At 39.9% G+C, this 12,972-nt stretch overlaps 2 non-coding genes across 2 annotated transcripts; both read left to right on the top strand.

Moving 5' to 3' along the window:
• Positions 1-1,108: 1,108 nt before the first annotated feature.
• Positions 1,109-1,224, top strand: LOC117275841 (U5 spliceosomal RNA). Its single transcript, XR_004506068.2, has one exon. It is a non-coding gene; the product is annotated as a U5 spliceosomal RNA (small nuclear RNA).
• A 343-nt stretch (positions 1,225-1,567) lies between these two features.
• On the top strand, positions 1,568-1,727 carry LOC117275830 (U1 spliceosomal RNA). Its single transcript, XR_004506051.2, has one exon. It is a non-coding gene; the product is annotated as a U1 spliceosomal RNA (small nuclear RNA).
• Positions 1,728-12,972: the final 11,245 nt, after the last annotated feature.

Raw genomic sequence — 12,972 nt, 5'->3', positions numbered from 1 at the left:
ATGTTAGAAATGGTTAGGTGGACTCTTTTTTAAGCTGTCACGCGCCTCTCAGCGAGTTGTCTCAATTTTTTTACCTCATATTCAATCAGGGAGTTTTTAATCTAAAGAGAGTAATAGTCCATGGGGTAACGTGAACACCAAATAATTTAGGTATGAAACTCGCAAAATGGTGATTGTTTAGAGGAGTTTTAACCATTCACTCTATGATTAGTACTAGTTGATTCTTTTACGTCCATATACCAAGAATCAAATGTTATACTTTGTGACCTGTGCACATATCGATTGCCTAACAAGCTTCTTTTGTTGAGCAGACACATTCAAGAAGTTTGACACTTTTGTGAGGGAATCAATGGTAATCGATTCCCTCTCGCTAGCTTTACATTAATACATGGGCTGGTCGCTTTGTGCATCAGCTAATGATTCCATCACATTTTTCTTCATCATTTCTTGTATTGACGGACACCCAACAAAGGTCCTAGACAATGATTTAAAAGTAGACATCTTTTGTTTCAAGCTCTCATCATAAACTCTTGCGTGGTCATTAATATTGACTAGCTTACCATCAACTAAGTCCACATGCTTTAGTAAGTGGCTCATTTTTGTTAATTTTGAGAAAGCTTTTTCATTGCCATTGTATGAGGTATAAGGTTCCTCATACTACTCAATGCCATTTTAAGGCCAACTTAAAGTAAAAATAAACAATGCAATTTAATCGACCGAGACTGCTCTGTTTTCTGCTTATGCCGATTGGGTCCTCCATTATACAATTAAAAACCAACCTGGATCCGAAATTCAAGATATATAGTCCAAATCTTTCTGTGCAGCATTTCCTCGATCAGCTTGTGAGCATATATCTCTTCCAATCACCGGGAAACTGACGAGAAATCAAATATAAGATTACAAATCATGCCGAATAGCATAAGTTTTCAACCATACAGTAGGTAATTGCAAGACTGCTGAAGAAGGAAAAGAGCAAAAGAAAAAAAGGAGACTGAAATATATTTTGAGGGGAAAAAGAGTGATGCACGTACCACATCAATCATAAAGAGTAAAACCAGACTTTGTTACAACATAAAAAGGGAGGCACTGGCTATTGTAAAACTCACGCAGCCATGCAGTAAGCACAAAGCGAACTATTCTTTCGCCCTTTACTAAAGAATACCATGTGCGTGCTGCATTCAGTGGCATACGCCTTGAGCAGAGCGAATTCCATAAAAAATTAGTACTGTGTTTTGGAAAACATAGGATCCTTGCAATGTGGTTAGGGGATTGCACCAAATGCTATAATTCCATAAGTTTTGACATCTGGTATGAAAGATAGATTAGTAACCCCTACTTAAAGATAGAAAATTGATGTGAGCTCACTTCTCCATAGCTACACCAAACTGGTTAGTATACTGGCAATAGAGGACTTAAAAGAACTGAGTTTGTATCACTAGGATCTAAATACTGCTTATCCTATTCAAAGAGAAGATAGCTTAGGCACAAGATGTCCCATATCGGCTAACACAAAGGAAAACCAAGAGCTGGAGGGATAGAAAACCATAGGGAGGAGCATCTAGGGAACATACTTACCTGGACGGGGTCAATGGGCGATCAATAAGACCCATGGCGTAGGTTGGTGACCTCCATTGCACTTTGGAGGGGTGCCTGCCTAAGGTTGGCCCAAGTGGTCGAGCCTACGTCATAATTTGTGGCAGCGGGGGCCTCCGTTCGCGCGGCCCTTACCCAAGTCATCAACAAAAGTGTTTCACTCAAGGCATGAATATTGTGTATTTGTGAATTGGTTGAGTTCCCCTTACAATTCTATGACAATATTTGTAATTTTTTTGTACTTGTTAAATAAATGAGAAACTTTTGTGGAACTCTAATTTGTTAATTTAGATTTCGCATGACATAAGTTTTTGTTAAAGAGGTGAATCCCACTCGAAAGAGAGGGCACCTGCACCGTTTTTGTTTATAAAAACAGGCATCGAGAATAAATAAACTTTCTAGAACGAGTAATGCATCACAAATGTTCTTGTACTTCTAGGTCGCCTTTCATTCCTGCTGTTTCCCATACAAACTCGAAAAGCCCCAGAACTCTGCTTAGCTGCTTTACCCCCACTCTGCAGTATATTCTGCTCAGTAGATGTTAAGATCTTTCCCATGCATAGACGAAACTTGTCCCCGCGATCAATTGCATAAAGTCCTCAACAAACTTCAACTTCAATATCCCATATGTTGCCATAAATATAATAAAGAAGAAGTATGAACACACATCGTGATGAGTGACCCAAAATTTTACTCAACTTCTTGTGCACTAAACTCTCCTGGTGGCGAGTTGCAACTATTTGCTGTGCCATTTTAATTTCTTTACTCGGACACCTACTATTTAGAAAATCTATCTCAGATTTCATTCCAATCAATATCTCCCCGAGTACCCCTATCCATATCTGGTACTTTGTGACCTGTGCACATACTGATTTCCTGACAAGCTTCTTTTGTTGAGCAGACACAATCAAGAAGTTTGACACTTTTGTAAGGGAATCAATGGTAATCGATTCCCTCTCGCTAGCTTTATTGAAATACACAGGCTGGTCGTATTATGAATCAGCTAATGCTTCCATCACATTCTTCTTCATCCTTTCTTGCATTGACGGACACCCAACAAAGGTCCTAGCCAGTGATTTAAAAGTAGTCATCTTTTGTTTCAAGCTCTCATCATAAACTCTCGTGCGGTCATTAACATTGACTAGCTTACCATCAACTAAGTCCACATTCTTTAGCAAGTGGCTCAATTTTGTTAATTTTGAGAAAGCTTTCTCATACCATTCAGAAGGCAAAGACTCCTCATGGAATTCTTCTGGGCCGTGATTGTATAAGGTGAAATATGATATGACATGTGGTCATCTAAAGGAAATACACGTGTAACCCAATACGGGGATGACCGAAGACCGAACGCAGCCATTCCGCTTGTCACCGGAAGGGATAACGTTCATAAAGGTGTATTAAATGCTCTGCGCCCGGCAGCATTTAATAAGGAATATTCTGCAGCATTAAGAGCGACGGCCCGTTACAGAGAATTTGGCATTTATATTCACCGTTACATCATCAATGACCCTCATAATTGACATTAAAGGAGGGAACGATTCTAGGACATCCTTCCCTAGACATAGCTATAAATAGTGAGCCCAGTTATCATTGTAAAAGACACGAATTTTCTAGCTAAACTTACACTACATTCTATACAATGCTTAATACAATCTTACTTTCCCGCTTTTTGATCTCATCATTGCTGTGCTCGAAAACTTTGTTCCCGGAACTGTCATCTCTGCTGTTTCATCTACATTTTAAGGCTAAGTATTGTACATTTCTTCAATTATTGCATTATTTCAGGATCAAATTAGTTCACTTGTCTAGAAATCATGTATAAATTCAACTGTACCATTTTACGGGTAAACAGTCTGGCGCCCACTGTGGGGCCTAGACAGTCGTTCAATTAAATTGATCCTTGCCTTTTTTACTAACGTGATTTGATTATTTTATCTTAGAAAAAATCACAAAAAATGGCAGATAACACTGTTAACAACACGCACAACCCTGAAATTTGAGGGGATCAGCCTCATTTCGAGGATTCAATCAGTGACACCCACAATAAAGAGAATGACGCCACGCTGGTGCATGATAGGCAGTACCCTCGACAGATTCGGGAGACAACTCTCGATGATGCTGACGAGGAGCATGTCGTGGATGCAGTGAGGGTCCTGCAAAAGCAACAGGCGATCATTCTAGGCCATCTCACGCGGCAGGATAATGTTATGACGGAGCTGAAGCAGGAGCTATCGGGGGTTTCGAATAATGCAAACAGACGAGATCCAATTCCTCCCAGGGTTGCTGAAAACCAAACAATACAGATTGTCGACAACAACACTCCTGGGGTGAAGTTGGCTCCGAAGGGGCTGGGGGAGCGGATCCGGTCTCAACAACGAGAACGACCCGTTCAAGAATTAAATTTTACGGTTTCTGAGTGAAGTAAACGCCCGCATGGACCAAATCCCGCATGGACCAAATCCCGGACGCGCCACCAATATTAAAAGGCCCGGACTCGAAGAAGTATACTCAATTGCCGTACAAGCCGAGTGCGGCACCAGAACTAATCCCGAAGGGGTTCAAAATGCCTGAAGTGCCAAAGTATGACGGGACTTCAAACCCATGGAGCATATTACCACCTACTTGTGCGGTAAAAGGAAATGATTTAGCTCCTCACAAAATTGAATTAGTGTTGCTAAAGAAATTTGGAGAAACTCTCATATTTTTAATTTTTATTCCATATTTTTAATTTTTATTTTACTCTACAATATCATACTATTATTTTTAAGATCAGCTAGCTCTTTTCATAAATTAAAAAAAATTATTTCTTATCACTAGTTCTACTAATTATTACTACTATTTTGATTTTTATATATACAATTTCTTTTCCTTTTATTGTCACTAGTACTATCTTAGGAACTAAGTTTGATTTTCTTTCAAAAATAAAATCTTTGCTTTAAGGATTTCAGGTAGTTTATGACCCGCTCTTCTACAAAAGAGTTGGCGAGTTACGACCCAGAAATTGAAAAATCTCTTCGTTTGCGGATGAAAGGACAAACATCATCTCCTCAAAGTATAGCTTGCGAAGAAATGGAGATTGAAGAGCTTAACAATAACCAACTTCCACCACATCAAGTGGAAGAATAGTCCGATGAGGTGGCTCCACGATGTGACAGAATACTGAGAGATTATGCAAGACCGGATCATTTTGAAGGAGAATCAAGTGTGAGAAGATCACCAATTGCAGCAAACAACTTTGAAATTCGCACAGGCTTGATTCAAACCATTCAACAGTCATGTCAGTTTACTGGTGATGCGAGTGAATATCCTCACACCCATCTAATTAATTTTCTTGAATTAGTTGAAACTCGCAGGTATAATGGAGTCACAACTGACGCTATCAGGTTGAGCTTTTTCCTTTTTCATTAAAAGGTGAAGCAAAAATATGGTTGCGAAGTCTGCAAAGAGGTTCAATCACTACATGGGATCAAATGACTCAGAAATTTCTTAATAAATATTTTTCACCTGCAAAAACATTTAAAATGAAGCAAGAAATCAATAATTTTATGCAGACAGATTCCGAACCTATATACCAAGCATGGGAATGATTAAAAGCAATGTTAAGAAAATTTTCACACCATGGTATCCAAGATACTGATATCTTATATATTTTTATCATGGTCTTAAACCCTCTGCTAGAAATGTAATTGACGCAGCATCAGGAGGATCCATAATGAGCAAAACCACTACAGAAGCCATTCAATTGCTTAATGAAATTCAAAAAATATTGTTCAATGGCCCTCAGACAAAATGATTGTTAAGAAAGCAGCAGGAGTCAATCAAGTTGAGGCTTGTAATTCATTAGCACAACAAATTGCAACTCTGGCACAAAATGTTGAGGCTTTTCAGGTAAATTACCCAATCATCATCTCAACATGAGAACTGTGACGTTTGTGGAGGTAATCATTCCAATCATGAGTGCCAAGCTTCAACACAAAATGAAGAACACGTAAATGCTATTGGTTATAGAACCAGTTATCCATTCGGTAGTCCTATGGCACAAAAACATCCAGGATTCCAATGGAGTAACCTAAATAGTGCTGAAAATCCTCAAAGATTTTTCAATCAAAAGCAGCAGGCACATGGACCACCTGGTTTTCAAAATCAAAATAGAGGGCAACAAGATTTTCAACAATATCAACAACAGCCCCAAAGAGCTCATCAACAAAGCCTTGAAGACATTATGTACAAATTCATTAAAGCTACAGACGAGAAAGTTGAAAGTCAAAATTCAGCAATCAAGAATTTGAAAATTCAGATGAGTCAATTAGCAACCCTCATGTCTGGACAAATAAAAGGTGCTCTACCAAGTAACACTGAGAAAAATTCAAAGGAACATCTCCAAGCCATCTCTCTGCGGTCTGGTAAAACTCTTGATAATCCATATGCAGATGGACAAGGAAAGCCACAAGAAATGGAACAGGTAAATGAAGGTGAGAATAAAAGAGACTCCGAACTTCTAAAAGAACAAAAAAATAAAGGAAAAAAAGGTACAAGAAAATGAATTGATGACGAATTCTCACTCTGTATCCCTCCCCTTTCCCCAAATGCTAAAAAGAGAAAAGCTTGACAAACAGTTCTCAAACTTTCTAGAAATTTTAAACCAGCTTTACATTAACATACCTTTTACAAATGCTTTGAAGAAAATGTCGGCATATGCTAAATTTCTTAAAGATATTTTGTCAAGTAAAAGAAAATTGGAAGAAGTTTCAGTGGTTAAGCTTACAGAAAAATGTAGTGCTATACTTCAAAATAAGCTTCAACAGAAACTTGGTGATCCACGCAGTTTTACAATTCCTTGTACTTTGGGAGGTTGTAACGACCCGGCCAGTCATTTTAAAAGTTGTAGCCCCATTCCCCTATTTACTACTCATTCTGTACTTTATAACTGTTATGTGACTTGGCGAGGTAGTCGATTTGGGTCCGGAGAGGTTTCAGAATGAATTGAGACACTTAGTCTCAAGGTTGAAAGCTTAAGTTGAAAAGGTTGACTAGATGTTGACTTATGTGAAAACGACCTCAGAATAGAATTTTAATGATTCCAATAACTCCGTATGGTGATTTTGGACTTAGAAGCATGTCCGAAAAATTATTTGGAGGTCCGTAGTTAATTTTGGCTTGAAATGGCTAAAATAGAAATTTAAGTTTGGAAGTTTGACCGAGGAGTTGACTTTTTATATCGGGATCGAAATCCGATTCTGAAAATTTGAATAGGTCCGTTATGTCATTTATGACTTGTGTGCAAAATTCGGGGTCAATGGGACTTGATTTAATACGTTTCGGCACGAGTTTTGTAAATTTGAAACTTGAAAACTCATAAGTGCGATTCGAAGTGCAATTCATAATTTCGATGTTGTTTGATGTAATTTTAAACTCCGAGTAGGTCCTGTTATGTTACTGGAGTTGTTGGTATATTCGGACGGGGTCCCGAGTACCCCGAGTGCAATCCGGATCGAAATCGGATCAATTTTTGGACTTAGGCAAATTCTGAAATTTGCAGCTTTTGGTGTCATCGCACCTGTAGAGGAACTGACCGCAGGTGAGGACTTGCACAAGAGAGCTGTGGCTTGCATAAGCGGGCAAAGGGATGCCCAGTTGGAGTCGCAGAAGCGGAAAGAGCTCCGCAGAAGCGAAGCCGCTTCTGCGATGGAACGAACCGCAGAAGCGGGAGGCGAGGTCGCACCTACGGTTGCGCAGAAGCGGACCATTGTCCGCAGGTGCGAAGGAAGCTGTCCAGTGCTGCTTCGCAAAAGCGGAAATGTGGTCGCAAATGCGACTCCGCAGAAGCGACAATTGGTCCGCAAATGCTAAAATACCTGGATAAAACATATAATTCGGGGGTTGGCCATTTTTACTCATTTTTGGATTTTAAGAGATCAGGTGAGGCGATTTTCAGGTGATTTTTCAAGGAAAATATTGGGGTATGTATTCTTAACTCAATATTGGTCAAATTACCCGAATCTATGGTTGTTTTTAACATTTAATTGGTGATTTGAGTTGAAAAATTGTGAAAATCCTCTTAGTTTAGATTGAAGATTTGAGGGTCGAGTTGAGGTCGGAATTTAGTAATTTTGGTATGGTTAGACTCATGGTTGAATGGGCGTTCATATTTTATAACTTTTATCGGGTTCCAAGACGTGGCCCCCATGGTCAATGTTTGAGTTAAATTTCGGATTTTGTTGGAAAATTTATATTTTCATATGGAATAAATTCCAATAATTTGTATTGATTGAATTGAATTAACTGTGACTAGACACGAGGCTTTCGGAGGCCAACTCACGAAGCAAAGGCATAGCGGAGTAAAGAATTATCCGGTTCGAGGTAAGTGACTTGTCTAACCTTGTGTGGGGGAAATTCCCCTTAGGACTGGTATTGATATACAAATTTTGATGTGTTGAAAGTCGTGTACACGAGGTGACGAGTGTGTGCACGGGCTAAATGCGGAAGATTATATCTTTAAATTGTGTGGATCATTGTTGCATATTAACTAAATTATTTTATTATGTTATATTCATCATCATTAATATATTTTTATATTTTAAATTTGCCTGACCTGTTCCTATTAAGTGTTTTTACCTGTTTAGTTGAAACTCTGTTTCTTTTGTTCTGTGCATTATTTGAAGGTTGGATTTCTTCATTTAAATATTATTAAAATGAAGTATTTTACATTTAAAATTTTGATATTAAGGCAAGGTGTTAAATTTGTGAAATATTATTTTTGCTGAGTTATTCATTCCTAAATATTTTGTGAGATTTTGTACTCATTGTGATTGAGTTGTGAGCTCCTTATTGTGGAAAATATTATTGTTGTTGATTTATTTTGGCAAGTTGAATTATTTGTACACTTGAGGTGCAAATTGTGATATATTGTGATATTGATACGCATGCGGTGGTATAAGTTCTGGGTGTTGAAACGCATGGGGTGAGATAAGGGTGGCATGATATGCGTGGCTAGTAGGGGAACTACTAAAAGTCATGCGGTGTGATAAGGGTGGCTAAAATGCGAGATGCTATTTCGAGAAAAATATTTTCTTTAAATTTAAATGTGAAGGCTCCCGTGGTGATATCTGCCAGCGTCCGCAGACTCCGGAGTCTCCTTCTATCTTATTATGTTGTCTTTCTTATTTTCTTTAGACTCTAATATATAGAGACATTGAGGATAAGTTCTTAGAAGCTTGTGACTTATTCCTACCGTATTTTGGGAGTTGTAATTGTTAAATTTACAGTTCTTATTTATTCAGTTATTAAGGATTAAATTTCAGTTTATATTCAGTTATTCCGCATTGATAGGCTTACCTAGTCTTACAGACTAGGTGCCATCATGACATCCTGCAGAGGGAATTTGGGGACGTGAAAAGTTAGTATCAGAGCTCTAGGTTCATAGGTGTTATGATTCACAAGCAGGTTTAGTAGATTCTTGCGGATCGGTACGGAGACGTCTGTACTTATCTACAAGAGGCTATGGAACTGTTAGGAAAATGTTCACTTCTTTGATTCTTTATCGTGCGCAATTGTTGACTTCGAAATTATAAATTCTTGTCTTTCTATTCTCTCCCAGATGGTGAGGACACACACAACTGGATCCAATTATCAGACACCCAAGCAGAGGTCGAGGAAGACCACATGGTGTAGCCAAGGTACCTGCACGAGCTGCTGCAGAGGAACCACCAGTAGCTCCAGTTGGAGAGCAGGCACCTGAGATGTCTGTTACTACCCCTGCACTTCAGGAGACTCTTGCCCAGTTTTTGAGCATGTTTGGCACTCTAGATCAGGCAGGGTTGATTCCACTTGCTCCTACCACATCTCAGACCGGGGGAGGACCCGCTGCCCGTACTCCAAATCCACGGGCCCAGGTTGACCATGCTCCATAGGTTATACCAGTACATCCAGTTGTCCCAGTTATGCCCGAGGCTAGGGCAGCAGTTTCGGAGGGGGAGCAACTCAGGCTCGAGAGGTACAAGAAGTACCACCCTCCCACCTTCAGAGGATGCTTAGGGTTTTCATGAGGAATGTCAGCATATACTCCGTACTATGGGTATTTTGGATTCCAACTGGGTTTCTTTCACGGCATTCCAGCTTAGAGGAGCGGCCTACCAGTGGTGGCGGGCATACGAGTTGGATAGTTCGGCTGAGGCAGCTTCACTCATTTGGACTCAGTTTTCAGATATATTCTTGAGGGAATATGTTCCTCAGAGTCTCAGAGATGCATACGCGCGAAGTATGAGCAGTTGCACCAGGGTTCCATGACTGTGTCCTAGTATGCGGTCTGATTTAGTGATTTGGCTAGGCATGCACCAGCCTTGGTTGCTACTGTTCGAGAGCGGGTTCGTCAATTTATTGAGGGGCTCCATCCTAGTATCATATTCAATATGGCCCGAGAACTGGAGATGGAAATAACATACCAACAGGTGGTGTCAATTGCTAGGAGATTGGAGGGTATGCGGATCTGGGAGAGAGAAGAGAGGGAGGCTAAGAGACCTCGAGATTCTAGCACATATAACAACTCTCGTGCCCCAGCTGCAGCCCGTCATGGTAGAGGCTATGTGAGCCATCCTATTCATTCAGCACTTCCAACTTCCAGCGGTACTCCAGCTACTCCCAGACCCCAGGTTCCATATAATGCACTTCTAGTGTCTACTGTACCTCCTGTACGGGGTGCTTTCAGTGGGCAGTCCAGTCGATCAGGCCCGAGCCAGCCCCAGCAGTCATGTCCTCTGAGGGCTTGTTTTTAGTATAGTGACACTCGTCATATCATAAGGGATTGACCCAGACTTAGGAGGGGTGCACCTCCACAGATTTCTCAGGCCCCACCTATTCCACAAGGCCCTCAGGCTTCTCAGGCCATGATTACTACACCAGCTGCCACTCCACCTGCACAGCCAGCTAGAGGCAGAGGTCGGACAGGTAGGGGTCTCCCTAAAGGGGGAGGCCAGGCCAGATACTATGCCCTTCCTGCTAGGACAGATGCAATTACATCCGATTCTGTTATCATAGGTATTGTTTTGGTCTGTCATAAAGATGCATCAGTCTTATTTGATCGAGGCTCCACTTATTCTTATGTGTCATCTTATTTTGCCCCATATTTGGGCGTATCCCGTGATTCTTTGAGTTCTTCTGTTTATGTATCTACACCCGTGGGTGAATCTATTATTGTTGACCGCGTGTATCGGTCATGTTTGATGGTTATCAGTGGTTTTGAGACCAGAGCTGATTTATTATTACTCAGTATGGTAGATTTCGATATTATTTTGGGCATGGACTGGTTGTTGCCCTATCACGCTATCCTTGATTGTCACGCCAAGACAGTGACTTTGGCAATGCCAAGTCTACCATGGCCAGAGTGGAGAGTTACCTTGGATCATGTTCCTAGCAAGTTTGTTTCATTTCTTAAGGCTCAACGAATGGTTGAGAAGGGGTGCGATGCGTATCTAGCTTATGTGAGAGATGTTAGTGTTGATACTCCTACCGTGGAGTCAGTTCCTATAGTAAGTGTAACGACCCGACTTGTCGTTTTAAGAAATTACACCTCGTTCAGTGACTTAAGGTCTCAAGAACCTTCGCAATATGTATTGTGACCCGCGTGTATGGTCGAGTTTGGTTTTCGGAAGATTCAGAATTTAATTTAAAGAAAAATTCTCATTTTAAAGCTTAAATGGAAAGAGTTGACCGGAGAGTTGACTTTTGAGCAAACAACCTCGGAATAGAATTTTGATGATGGAAATAGCTTTGTATGATGATTTTGGACTTAAGCATATGTTCGGGTTTGGATTTGAAAGTCCGTAGGAAAATTCGACACATTTTGGCGAAAGTTGAAAAATATAAGATTTTGAAAAAAGACCGACCGAAGGGTTAATTTTTGATAACGAGATTGGATTTCGATTCCGGAAATGGGAATAGCTCCATTACGTCAATTATGACTTGTGTGCAAAATTTGAAGTCATTCCGGATTGATTTATTATGTTTCGGTGCAAAATATAGAAGTTGGAGGATTTGAAAAACTTATAATTCGATTCTATGCGGGATTTTGGAAGGTTAACGGAGCAATTCGGACTTGGAAGAAGCTGCTGGAAAATGGCAGCAGCTATTGGAATCGCACCTGCGGAATTTGGGCGCAGGTGCGACCATCTCAAAAGCGAGAAGAAGCTCGCAGAAGGGAAATTGGCTGGGCTGGACTAAGGCCTCAGGTGCGAAGAATTTCCCGCACCTGCGTGAGCGCAGAAGTGGAAGCTCTTTCGCAGGTGTGAGGGCAGCGCCAGTGGACGTCGCAGAAGCGAGAATTGGCTCGCAAAAATGAGCTCGCAGGTGCGAAAATATGTCCGCAGGTGCGGAATCTGGGCTGAACATTTAGGGCCAAAAATGGTCATTTCGCCATTTTTCGTTTTGGATTTTTTGGAGCTCGGATTTGGGCGCTTTTGGAGGGATGTTTCACAAGCTTGGTTGGGGTAAGTGTTCTATATCCTAAAGTGTTTATATTTCATGAATCCATGATTATATTCATCATTTAATTCGGATTTAAATGGAAGAAATCAAGATTTTTGTAAAATCTTCCAAAAATGAAAATTTAAGATTTGGAAGTCGAGTTGTTATTGGAATTCAATAAAATTGGTATGGTTGAACTCGTATCGGAATGGGTGTTGGGATTTCATGAAAATTATGTCGGTTTCTGAGAGGTGGGTCCCGCGTTGACTTTTGTTGACTTTTTGGAATAAATTTTTAAGTCGACGTATTATTATCCGGAATTATTTCCAATGAATTCTAATGAAGTTATACAATTAATTTGGAAAGATTTAAGCTGTCCGGAGGCCAATTCAAGCAAAAAGGCTATTTTGGAATATCGGCCTAACTTCAAAAAGGTAAGTGTCTTGCTTAACCTCGAGTGGGGGAATTACCCCTTAGGCATTGAGTCTTATGTGCCATTTGTGAAATGTGAAAAGCCGTGTACGCGAGGTGACGAGTAAATACTCGGGATTATACGTGCAAAATTCATTGAATTAAAGTCTTAGGCATTATTGCGTAGTAAATTGCGAAATTGAAGAAAATTTTTAAATCATCTATTTTCCATGCCTGAATCCTTATTATTGAATTTGTTTTTATATGATAATTTGATGTGATTGTTACTTGAAATATTTATGAAATTTCGTGAGTATTGTTGGTTTAATATTTTTTGGAAATAAATTCCAATATGAATCTTCTTATGTAAATAATTAATTTAAGCGAGCTTAAGAATAAATGTTAAATATAATTATCTAAATTTGCATTAATGAAGGTTTTGCTTTATGCTGAGTAATTTTTATCTCTATTGATTGTTTTTGGGTGTTATATACATTGTGTGGAGCTTTG

Source organism: Nicotiana tomentosiformis, chromosome 8 (genome assembly GCF_000390325.3).
Source record: "Nicotiana tomentosiformis chromosome 8, ASM39032v3, whole genome shotgun sequence".
In the NCBI taxonomy this organism is placed as follows: domain Eukaryota; kingdom Viridiplantae; phylum Streptophyta; class Magnoliopsida; order Solanales; family Solanaceae; genus Nicotiana; species Nicotiana tomentosiformis.
This window is presented reverse-complemented; position numbering and strand designations above follow the sequence as displayed.